Below are 12,292 nucleotides of genomic sequence, written 5' to 3' on the forward strand. Positions count from 1 at the left end.
CAAGGTAAGGCTGCGTACTATAGATCCTTGTGGTCCGACCCTTCCTCGGACCCCGCGTATAGCGGGATCTTAGTGCACCGAGCTGCCCTTTTTACCATTAATTAGGCCAATTACATCTCTTTCCTATTCTTCAGCCATGCACACTATCAACTGTACTAAATTTATTATATATTTATCTAAGAAGTTTAATTGTTCTATTTTTAAATATTTGAGGCTCAATTTTTCTAATTTCATGTAATTGCTTACTATTTTTCATAAAATAGCAAATTACATGTCTACGGAAAATAAACATGCTAATTTGTTATATTTTTCCGTATTAAGTTTGATTGCGCAATTCTAAAATCTTTAAGGTTCATTGGTTTCTAACTTCATATAGTTACTTTTTTTTATACATAATTTCTTCATAAAACAGCAAATTACATGTTCACGAAAAATAAATATTTTAACTTTTAAATTACATACTTGAATTGATAGCTATGTACAAAACTACAAGAACTTTTGTTACTACAAAACTGAAAAACGTATATTATTACAAAACTTTAAGAATAATCTAAAAGTCAGAAAATTTACCTCAAAACAAAAATTTTACCTTCGCAGACCTCAACACTATCAAGAATTTTTGACGAAGAATTGAAATATTGGCTTCTATTATAGAAGTGTTCAGCTCCTCCTTTTTTTAAATGACTTTAGTTTCAAAATTCTAATTTAAGAAGTATAAAACAATATAGGTTGATAAAAGCATTGTCCAACCATAACACTAAAAGAGAGTGTTTATTTATGTAGAATTGTCACGACCCAAAATCCCAACCTGTTGTGATGGCGCCTATTTCGATACTAGGTAAGCCGATAATCTCAATAAACCAAAACTTCTCTTTAAGGTTAAAAATATAATATTTAAATACAATACAAACACTCCCCAAAACCTGGTGTCACTGAGTACATGAGCATCTAATATGAATACAAGTCTGAAAAATATAGTCCATAATAGTCTGAGACCAAATACAGTAAACAAAGAGATAGAGAAGGAGAGACAAGGTATGCGAAACACGACAGCTACCTCAAAATCTCCTGAGAATCAACCGCGCGAAAGGATTAACACCCGCTATGTCCGGGAATATCTGGATCTGCACACGAAGTGCAGGGTGTAGTATGAGTACAACCAACTCAGCAAGTAATAATAATAAATAAGAAACTGAAGATAGTAACGAGTTATACAGTTATGGTTCATTTCCAGTAATTCCAGCAAAGAATAGACATGCTATCAAATGTGGCAGTTTAATGTCAAATCAATTTTTATACAGTTCATGTTCATGTAATCCGTATATCAACAATCTTTCAGAGATTTCACAACAATGACAGATAGCAACTAAGTGCAACAACAAATGAAAATCAAGTACAACCTCTGAGGACAACAATCACTCACTCTCAATGGGTACCCGCGCTCACTAGGGGTGTACAGACTCTGGAGGAGCTCCTACAGCCCAAGCGCTATAATCTGCACAGACAAATCACGTGCCATAATATAAATATCTGGATCCGCACGGCCAACTCACGTGTTGCACGGCCAACTCGCGTGCTATAGTATAATATAAGGATCCGCACGGCCAACTCACGTGCTATAGTATAATATAAGGATCTGTACGGCCAACTCACGTGCTGCACGGACAACTCACGTGCTATAGTATCAATATCTCACAATCAGGCCCTCGGCCTCACTCAGTCATAAATCTCTCCAGTCTCTCGGGCTCTCATAAATCATGAAATCAACCCAAACAACAATGATATAATGTATCAATAATAATAACAGAGACTGAGTACATATAGCATTTAGCAAGCAATTCAACAAGTATGCGACCTCTGTGGGTCCCAACAGTACTATCACATAGCCTAAGCATGATTTCTAATATGATTTACAATCAAATTTTTATAAACACATAGAGAGCATATAGCTAACAACAAATTATTCAACTTTACAGTTTCTCGGGACGGACCAAGTCGCAATCCCCTCGGTGCACGCCCATACGTCCATCACCTAGCATGTGCGTCACCTCCAAAATAATCGCATGATACCAAAATCCGGGGTTTCATACCCTTAGGACAAGATTTAAAATTGTTACTTACCTCAGAGCGTGAAATTCTTTACTCTGTTATGTCTTTGCCTCGCAAATCGGCCTTCGAATGCCTCGAATCTAGTCACAAATAATTCGTTTCAGACAATAAAATTTATTGAACTTAATTCCATAAGAAAATACTAATTTTTCATAAAAATTCGAAATTTAACTCAAAAATTGCCCGTGGGGCCCACGTATCGGAACCCGACAAAAGTTAAAAAATCCGAAAGCCTATTCAACCACGAGTCTAACCATACAAATTTTATCAAAATCCGACCCCAACTCTACCCTCAAAGCTTCAAATCTTATTTTCAAATCCCTAAGTTCCAACCCCCGATTTACACCTAAAAAGTATGTAATCTAGTCGGATTATTCGATGATAATTCAATATTATGGAGTAGAAATGATCACAAGGGACTTACCTCAAGTTTTTCCGTGAAAACCTTGCTCAAAATCACCCAACCCGAGCTTGAAATGCCCAAAAATGACAAAAGCTCGGAACCCCTATATTTTTGTACTGTCCAGGAATTTTCGCATCTGCGGCAACTTGGTCGCTTCTGCGCCAACCGCATGTGCGGAAAAAGTCCCGCATCTTTGTGCCTGTTTGCACTCCTGCGCAGGCCGCTTCTGCGCACGTCCCTCCGCATTTGCGTGCGTCCCTCCGCATCTGCGCTCACACAGGTGCAGAATTTCCCTCGCACCTGCGACCACTGCCCCATAGTCCATTTGCGCATTTGCGCTTGCCAGGCTCGCTTCTGCGAGCTCGCACCTGCGATAGAATTTTCTGCAGGTGCGATTGCAGCAGAGGGCAGAAACTTCAAGTATTTCTTCTAAGTCCGAATTTGATCCGTTAACCATCCGAAACTCACCCGAGGCCCTCGGGACCTCAACCAAATGTACCAATAAGTCCTAAAATATCATACGAACTTAGTCGAGCCTTCAAATCACATCCAACAACACTAAAACACGAATCATACATTGATTCAAGCTTAATGAACTTTAAAATTTCTAATTTCTACAAATGACTCCGGAACCTATCAAATCACGTCCGATTGACCACAAATTTTGCACACAAGTCATAAATGACATAATAGAGGTACTCAAATTTTCAGAATCGGATTTTGACCCCGATATCAAAAAGTCACCCCCCCTCCCGGTCAAACTTTCCAAAAATTCAACTTTCGGTATTTCAAGCCTAATTCTACTACGGACCTCCAAATAATATTTCGTACACTCTCCTAAGTCCAAAATCACCATACGGGGCTATTGGAATCATTAAAAATTCAAATTTGAGGTCATTTACACATAGGTCCATATCCGGTCTATTTTTCTAGCTTAAATTTTCAATTATGAGACTAAGTGTCTCATTTCATTCCGAATTTCTTCCGGACCCGAACCAACTAACCCGGTAAATCATAAAATAACTATATAGCATAAATTGAGCAGTAAATGGGGAAACATGGTTATAACACTCAAAACGATCGGCCGGATCGTTACATTCTCCCCCTCTTAAATAAATGTTCGTCCTTGAATGGGTTTAAAACAATACCTAGAGTCTCAAATAAGTGTGGATATTTGCTCCGCATCTCCTGTTCAATCTCCCAAGTAGCTTCTCCGACTGGCTGGCCTCTCCACTGCACCTTCACCGAAGCTATGTTCTTTGATCTCAACTTTCGAACCTGTTGTCTAAAATGGCGACCGGCTCCACATCATAAGTCAAATTACCGTCCAGCTGCACTGTACTGAAATCCAAAATATGAGATGGATCCCCGACATACTTTCGGAGCATGGATACATGGAACACTGGATGAACACATGATAGACTGGGTGGCAAGGCAAGTTCATAAGCCACTTCTCCATTTTTCTTAAGTATCTCAAAAGGCCCAATATACCGAGGGCTCAACTTGTCCTTCTTCCCGAACCTCAACACACCCCTTTCATGGGTGAAATCTTGAGCAGAACCTTCTCCCCAACCATGTGAACAACATCACGAACCTTCCTTTCGGCATAATCTTCTGTCTAGACTGTGCCGTGCGAAGCCGTTCCTGAATTACTTTGACCTTCTCTAAAGCATCCTGAACTAAGTCAGTACCCAATAGTCTAACCTCACCAGGCTCAAACCAACCCACCGGAGACCGACACCATCTCCCATATAAAGCTTCGTACGGAGCCATCTGAATGCTTGACTGGTAGCTATTATTGTAAGCAAACTCTGCGAGTGGCAGAAATTGATCCCAAGAACCCCCAAAATCAATGACACAAGCACGTAGCATATCCTCCAATATCTGAATAGTGCACTCGGACTGTCCATCTATCTGAGGGTGAAATATTGTACTCAACTGAACCTGTGTGCCCACTTCTCGCTGCACTGCCCTCCAAAACTGAGAGGTAAACTGCGTACCCTGATCTGAAATAATGGACACTGGCACACCGTATAGGCGAACAATCTCGCGAATATAAATCCTAACCAACCGCTCCGAAGAATAATTAGTACCGACTGGAATAAAATGCGCAGATTTGGTCAACCGATCTACTAATCACCCAAACAACATAAAACTTTCTCAAAGTCTATGGGAGTCCAACTACGAAGTTCATGGTAATACATTCCCACTTCCACTCAGGAATTTCAAGTCTCTGTAGCAATCCACCCGGTCTCTGGTGCTCGTACTTTACCTGTTGACAATTTAAACACCGAGATACAAACCCAACCATATCTTTCTTCATCCGCCTCCACCAATAGTGCTGTCTCAAATCCTTATACATCTTCGTGGTGCCTAGATAAATAGAGTACCGCGAACTGTGAGCTTTCTGGAGAATCAGTTCACGCAAACCATCTATATTAGGTATACATAGCCTGCCCTGCATCTGTAATACACCGTCATCTCTAATAGTGACTTCCTTGGCATCACCGTGCTGAACCGTATCCTTAAGGACAAGAAGATGTGGATCATTATATTGGCGCTCTCTAATGCGATCATATAAAGAAGACCGAGAAACCACACAAGCCAAAATTTGATTCGTCTCGGAAACATCTAATCTAACAAACTGATTAGCCAAGGCCTGAACCTCCAAGGCTAAAGGCCTCTCTTCTACTAGTAAGTATGCTAAGCTGCTCAAACTCTCTGCCTAACGACTCAAGGCATCAGCCACCACATTGGCCTTTCCGGGATGATAGAGAATGGTGATATCATAATCCTTAAGCAACTCCAACCACCTTCGCTGCCGCAATTTAAGATCCTTCTATTTAAACAAATATTGTAGACTCCGATGATCGGTATACACCTCACACTGGACACCGTACAAGTAATGCCGCCAAATTTTCAAGGCATGAACAATAGCTGCTAACTCAAGATCGTGGACTGGATAATTCTTCTCATGTACCTTTAGCTGTCTGGACGCATAGGCAATCACCCTACCATCTTGCATCAGCACTACGCCGAGACCAATACGCGACACATCACAATACACAGTATAAGACTCTAAACATGTAGGCAACACCAATACTGGAGCTGTAGTCAAAGTTGTCTTGAGCTTCTGAAAGCTTTCTTCACATTCATCCGACCACTTGAACGGAGTACCTTTCTAGGTCAATTTAGTCATAGGCGATGCAATAAATGAGAAACCCTCCACGAAACGACGATAATAACCGGCCAAGCCGAGAAAACTCCGAATCTCAGTAACTGAGGATGGTCTGGGCCAATTCTGAACTGCCTCTATTTTCTTCGGATCCACCTTAATACCTTCACTAGACACTATATGTCCCAAGAATGCCATCGAACTAAGCCAGAACTCACACTTAGAGAATTTGGCATAAAGTTTCTCATCTCTCAGTCTCTGTAATACAATACCCAAGTGTTGTGCATGCTCCTCCTAGCTACGTGAGTACACCAGAATATCATCAATGAATACCACGACAAATAAATCAAGATATGGCTGAAATACACTATTCATCAAATGCATAAATGTTGCTGGGGTATTGGTTAGCCCAAAAGGCATCACAAGAAATTCACAGTGGCCATAACGAGTCCTGAATGTCGTCTTTAGAATATCCGAATCCCGAATTTTTAATTGGTGATACCCATACCTCAAATCAATTTTGGAGAACACCCTCGCTCCCTGAAGCTGGTAAAATAAATCATCAATACGCGGAAATGGATATTTATTCTTGATTGTAACTTTGTTCAACTGCCTATAATCAATGAACATCTGCATAGTACTATCTTTCTTTTTCAGCAACAGAACCGGTGCATCCCAAGGTGACACATTAGGCCTAATAAACCCCTTTTCAAGGAGTTCCTGAAGTTGCTCTTTCAATTCTTTTAACTCAGCTGGTGCCATACGATACAAAGGAATAGATGTCACGACCCAATTTTACCTATAGGTCATGATGGCGCCCAACACTACAGCTAGGCAAGCCAACTAATAAATTAAGCATACATTGATAAAATTTAAAACCAAGAAAATATAAACACAAACTCTACCAATGTGTGTGCCAAGACTTGGTGTCACAAGTGAATGAGCATCTAGTAGATTATACAAAACTCCAAATACTGTCTGAAATAAAATAGACAGAATGTAAATATAAGAAGAGACACTGGTAGCTGCAGAACGGCTCAGAAAGACAGCTCACCACTATGCCTCGGGATGACGTGGGTATGTGATGATAAGTCCTCCACTAGTACCTGTCTCAGATCCTGCACAAAAAAGTGCAGTAAGTGTAGTATGAGTACGTAAACAACGTGTACCCAGTAAGTATCAAGCCTAATCTCGAAGTGGTATAGACGAGATGGCCGACTTTGACACTCACTATTGGTCATTAATAATAACTGAAATAAAACTAGGATATTTAAATTAGCATGATTTACAGAATTTACAATAATTTATTTTAATCGGCAGAAATAATCAAATTCCTTCAAATGTAACAATTCTCAATATTTTAATTAAATTCCTTCAATTCAAATAAATTCCAATTTATCAATTAAATCTCATTTACAGGAGTAACAATTAATTCCTAAACAAGCAAGAATAATAATTCATTAAATTCTAAGGATTTTCTAATTTATTAATTAGCTTCACAAGCTGAAATAAATAATTAAAGTATCGTGTATTTATTATTATTAACCACGATTTCTACGGAGGACATACGACCCGATCCAGAGTGTCGTGTACACTATCGAGGGACGTGCGGCGCGATCCATAGATGCATCTATCCTGCCGAGGCGTTCGGCCCGCGCCACAAGAAAGGAGGACATTTTCTTATGTGCCTCCGGAAGGAGAGTATATTTATTATAAGATAAATTCGGGAGGAGAACAATTTCTTTTAACAATTAATTAATTTAAACAGAAAATCAAGCCTATGAGATTTCCATCCTTTAATATCTTTATCTAATAATTCACAATATATTCATATAGATATCAATTAATATTAATTAATCAAATAATAAACTTTACACAAGTAAGACATGCTTTGAGTCCTAAACTACCCACACTTTAGCATTAATAGTAGCTACGAACGGACTCTCGTCACCTCGTGCGTACGTAGCCCCCCCACAATTAGCAACAATTATTTAATTTTAATCACCTATGAGGTAATTTTCCCCTCACAAGATTAGACAAGAGACTTACCTCGTCTTGCTCCAATTCAATCCACTATAAGGCCTTTTCCACGATTATCCAACTCTATCTGGCTCGAATCTATCCAAAATAATTTGATACAATCACTAAAAATTATAGGAATCAATTCTATAAAAACAAATACTACATTTTTAATAAAAATCCCGAAATAACTTAAAAATTCGTCCGTAGGGCCCACGTCTCGGAATCCAGAAAAAGTTACAAAATCCGATAACCCATTCAATTACGAGTTCAACCATACCAATTTCACTCAAATCCGACTCCGAATCGATACCGAAATCTCAAAAATTCGTTTCCATGAGATTTCTAAAACTTTTCCAAATTTAAATCTCAAAACACTAATTTATGGTGAAAACAATGATATACTTGTATATGTAGACCAAATCCGAGTTAGAATCACTTACGCCAATGTTTTTCCCTTGAAAAACTTTCAAAAGTCGCCTCTGCTCAAGCTCAAGTTCGTCAAAAATGGCAAATGGGACGAATGTCCTCTATTTTTATAACTTATAGCTCTGTCCAGTTTGATCAAGGAGCTCGATCTCGGGAGCTCGATCTCAGGGAGCTCGATCTAGGAGCTCGATCTTGGGAGCTCGATCTTGGGAGCTCGATCATTGGAGCTCGATCTTGGGAGCTCGATCTTGGGAGCTGGTCATGGCCTCGATCAGGCCTCGAGCCTAGAATATGGTCATGGCCTCGATCAAGTTCGATCTTGGGTCTAGATCCTGGCCCTCGAGCCTTGCATTCGATCGTGGCTTCGATACTGAGCCTCGTCCCTGGCTTCGACTTAGGCCTCGATCGTGGGATCGATACCTGGGTTTGATCTGGGGCTCGATCACAGCCCAGAATATACAGCAGAAGGGAAAATTGCAGCAGCTTTTTAAGTCCAACTTTTGATTCGTTAACCATCCGAACCTCACCCGAGGCCCTCAGGACCTCAACCAAATATACCAACAAGTCCTAAAACATCATACGAACTTAGCCAAACCTCTAAATCACATCAAACAATACTAAAACCATGAATCATACCCCAATTCAAGCTTAATGAAACTAAGAGCTTTCAACTTCTACATTCGATGTCAGAACCTATCAAATCAACTCTGATTGACTTCAAATTTTACACACAAGTCATAAATTACATAACGGAGCTATGAAAATTTTCGGAAATGAATTCCGACTCCGGTATCAAAATGTCAACTCATCGGTCAAACTTCCAAACTTAAATTCTTATTTTTAGCCATTTCAAGCTTAATTTAACTACAAACTTCCAAATAAAATTCCGAACACGCTCCTAAGTCCAAAATCACCATACGGAGCTGTTAGAATTATCAAAATTCTATTTCGGGGTCATTTTCTCAAAAAGTCAAACTTAACACTTTAAGGCCAACTTAAGGATCCAAGTGTTCCGGTTTCACCCCCAAACACTTTCAAATCCCTAACCAACCATCCCCGCAAGTCATAAATCATTACAAGCACCTACGGGATTTTATTTTAGGGAACGGGGTTCTAAAAGTTAAAATAACTGGTTGGGTCATTATATTTTCCACCTCTTAAACAAACGTGCGTCCTCGAACGGGTTTAGAATTGTACCTGGAGTGCTGAATAAGTGTGGATATATGCTCCGCATGTCTTCCTCGGCCTCCCAAGTCACTTCCTCGACTGGTTGGCCCCTCCACTGGACTTTTACTGCAGAAATCCTCTTGGACCTCAACTGGCGAACCTGTTTATCAACAATGGCAATTGGCTCATCTTCATAACCCAAGCTATTATCTAGTTGAATTGTGCTGAAGTCTAACACATGTGATAGGTCAGCATGATACTTCCGGAGCATAGATACGTGATAAACCGGATGAACTCCCGATAGGCTGGGAGGCAATGCAAGCTCATAAGCAACCTCCCCAACTCGTTTCAACACCTCAAATGGGCCTATAAACCTTGGGCTCAACTTGCCCTTCTTCCCAAATCTCATAGTTCCCTTCATCGGCTGAACCTTCAAAAGAACTTTTTCACCTACCATAAATGATATATCATGCGCTTTCTGATCCGCGTAACTCTTTTGTCTGGACTGTGCTGTACGAAGTCGCCCCTGAATCAACTTTACCTTTTCCAAGGCATCCCTTACCAAATCAGTACCATATAACTTAGCCTCACCTGGCTCAAACCATCCGATAGGTGAACGACATCGCTGACCATATAAAGCCTCAAATGGAGCCATCTCGATGCTGGATTGGTAACTATTATTATAAGCAATCTCAGCCAAAGGCAGGAAACGATCCCACTGACCTCCAAAGTCAATCACACATGCCCTGAGCATATCCTCCAAAATCTGAATTGTCCTCTCTGACTGTCCATCGGTCTGCGGATGAAAGGCTGTGCTGAGCTCTACACGGGTCCCCAACTCACTCTGTACTGCTCTCCAAAAATGTGAAGTAAACTGAGGGCCTCTATCTAATATGATGGAAATTGGCACACCGTGCAACCGAACTATCTACTGAATATAAATCTGGGCCAACCTCTCTGAAGTATACGTAGTCACAACAGGAATAAAATATGCCGACTTAGTCAACCTGTCAACAATCACCCAAACTGCATCAAACTTTCTCATGGTCCGCGGCAACCCAACTACAAAGTCCATAGTAATTCATTCCCATTTCCACTCTGGTATAGTCATCTGCTGAAGTAGGTCACGTGGCCTCTGGTGCTCATATTTAACTTGCTGACAATTTAGACACCTAGATACATACTCAACTATGTCCTTTTTCATTCGTCGCCACCAATAATGTTGCCTCAAGTCACAATACATCTTAGTAGCACCTGGATGAATATAATACCGAGAACTGTGTGCCTCTTCCGGGATCTTTTTCCTCAATCCATCCACAATAGAAACACATAGACGATCCTGGAGTCGCAGAACACCATCCGCTCTAAAAGTAACTTCCTTGGCACCACCTCGTAGTACCGTTTCACGAAGAACCATCAAGTATGGGTCATTATACTGGCGAGCCTTGATATGCTTAAATAGTGAAGATTGGGCCACCACACATGCAAGAACTTGGCTGGGCTCTGAAATATCCAGCCTCACAAGTTTGTTAGCCAAGGACTGAATATCTGAGGCTAATGGCCTTTCCTCTACTGAAATGAAAGCCAAACTACCCAAACTCTCCGCCTTCCTGCTCAAGGCATCTGCAACCACATTTGCTTTGCCCGGATGATACAAGATAGTAATATCATAATCTTTTAGTAACTCCAGCCATCTGCGCTGCCTCAAATTTAGATCCCTCTACTTGAACAAATGCTGCAAACTGCGATGATCAGTGTAAACTTCACAAGACATCCCATAAAGATAATGCCTCCAAATCTTTAGAGCGTGAACAATCGCAACTAACTCCAAATCATGTACTGGATAATTCTTCTCGTGGGGCTTCAGCTGACGTGAAGCATATGCAATAACTCGCCTTTCCTGCATCAGTACACAACCCAAGCCAACGCGTGACGCGTCACAATACAATGTATATATTCCCGAACCAGATGGTAACACTAATACGGGGGCTGTAGTCAGTGCTGTCTTGAGCTTCTGAAAGCTTGACTCACAATCGTCGGACCATCGGATTTGAACACCCTTCTGGGTTAATTTGGTCATAGGTGCTGCAATAGATGAAAAACATTCCACGAACCGACGATAATAACCTGCTAAACCCAAAAAACTCCTGATCTCAGTCGTCGAAGTGGGACGATGCCAATTCTGAACTGCCTTAATCTTTTTGGGATCAACTTTAATAGCTTCACCCGATACAATATGTCCCAAAAATGCTACAGACTCTAGCCAAAACTCACATTTAGAGAACTTAGGATATAGCTTTTGTTCCCGCAATGTCTGAAGCACTACTCTCATATGCTGCTTATGTTCCTCCTTACTGCGCGAATAGAATAATATGTCACCAATGAAGACAATGACAAACGAATCAATATATGGCATGAATACCATGTTCATCAGATCCATAAACGATGCTGGGGCATTAGTTAAACCGAAGGACATCACCAAAAACTCATAATGACCATATCTAGTCCGAAAAGCAGTCTTCGAAACATCCGAATCCCGAATTTTCAACTGATGGTACCCCTACCTCAAGTCGATCTTAGAGAATACCCTAGCACCCTGCAACTGGTCAAATAGATCATCAATATGCGACAACGGGTACTTGTTCTTAATAGTGACTTTGTTCAATTGGCGATAATCAATACACATCCGCATTGTTCCATCCTTTTTTTTCACAAATAGTACTGGTGCACCCCAAGGCGATACACTCGGTCTGACGAACCCTTTGGCTAGTAACTCTTCAAGCTGTTCTTTCAATTCTTTCGGAGCCATGCGATACAGTGGGATAGATATAGGCTGGGCATCTAAAGCCAAGTCAATACAAAAATCAATATCACGATCAGGTGGCATACCTGGAAGATCTGACGGAAATACATAGGGGAACACCCAAACTACAGGCACTGAATCAATAGCCGTAGTCTCTGCAGTAGTATCCCGAACATAGGCTAGATAA

The sequence above is a fragment of the Nicotiana tomentosiformis genome, chromosome 10, assembly GCF_000390325.3.
Source record: "Nicotiana tomentosiformis chromosome 10, ASM39032v3, whole genome shotgun sequence".
Lineage (NCBI taxonomy): Eukaryota > Viridiplantae > Streptophyta > Magnoliopsida > Solanales > Solanaceae > Nicotiana > Nicotiana tomentosiformis.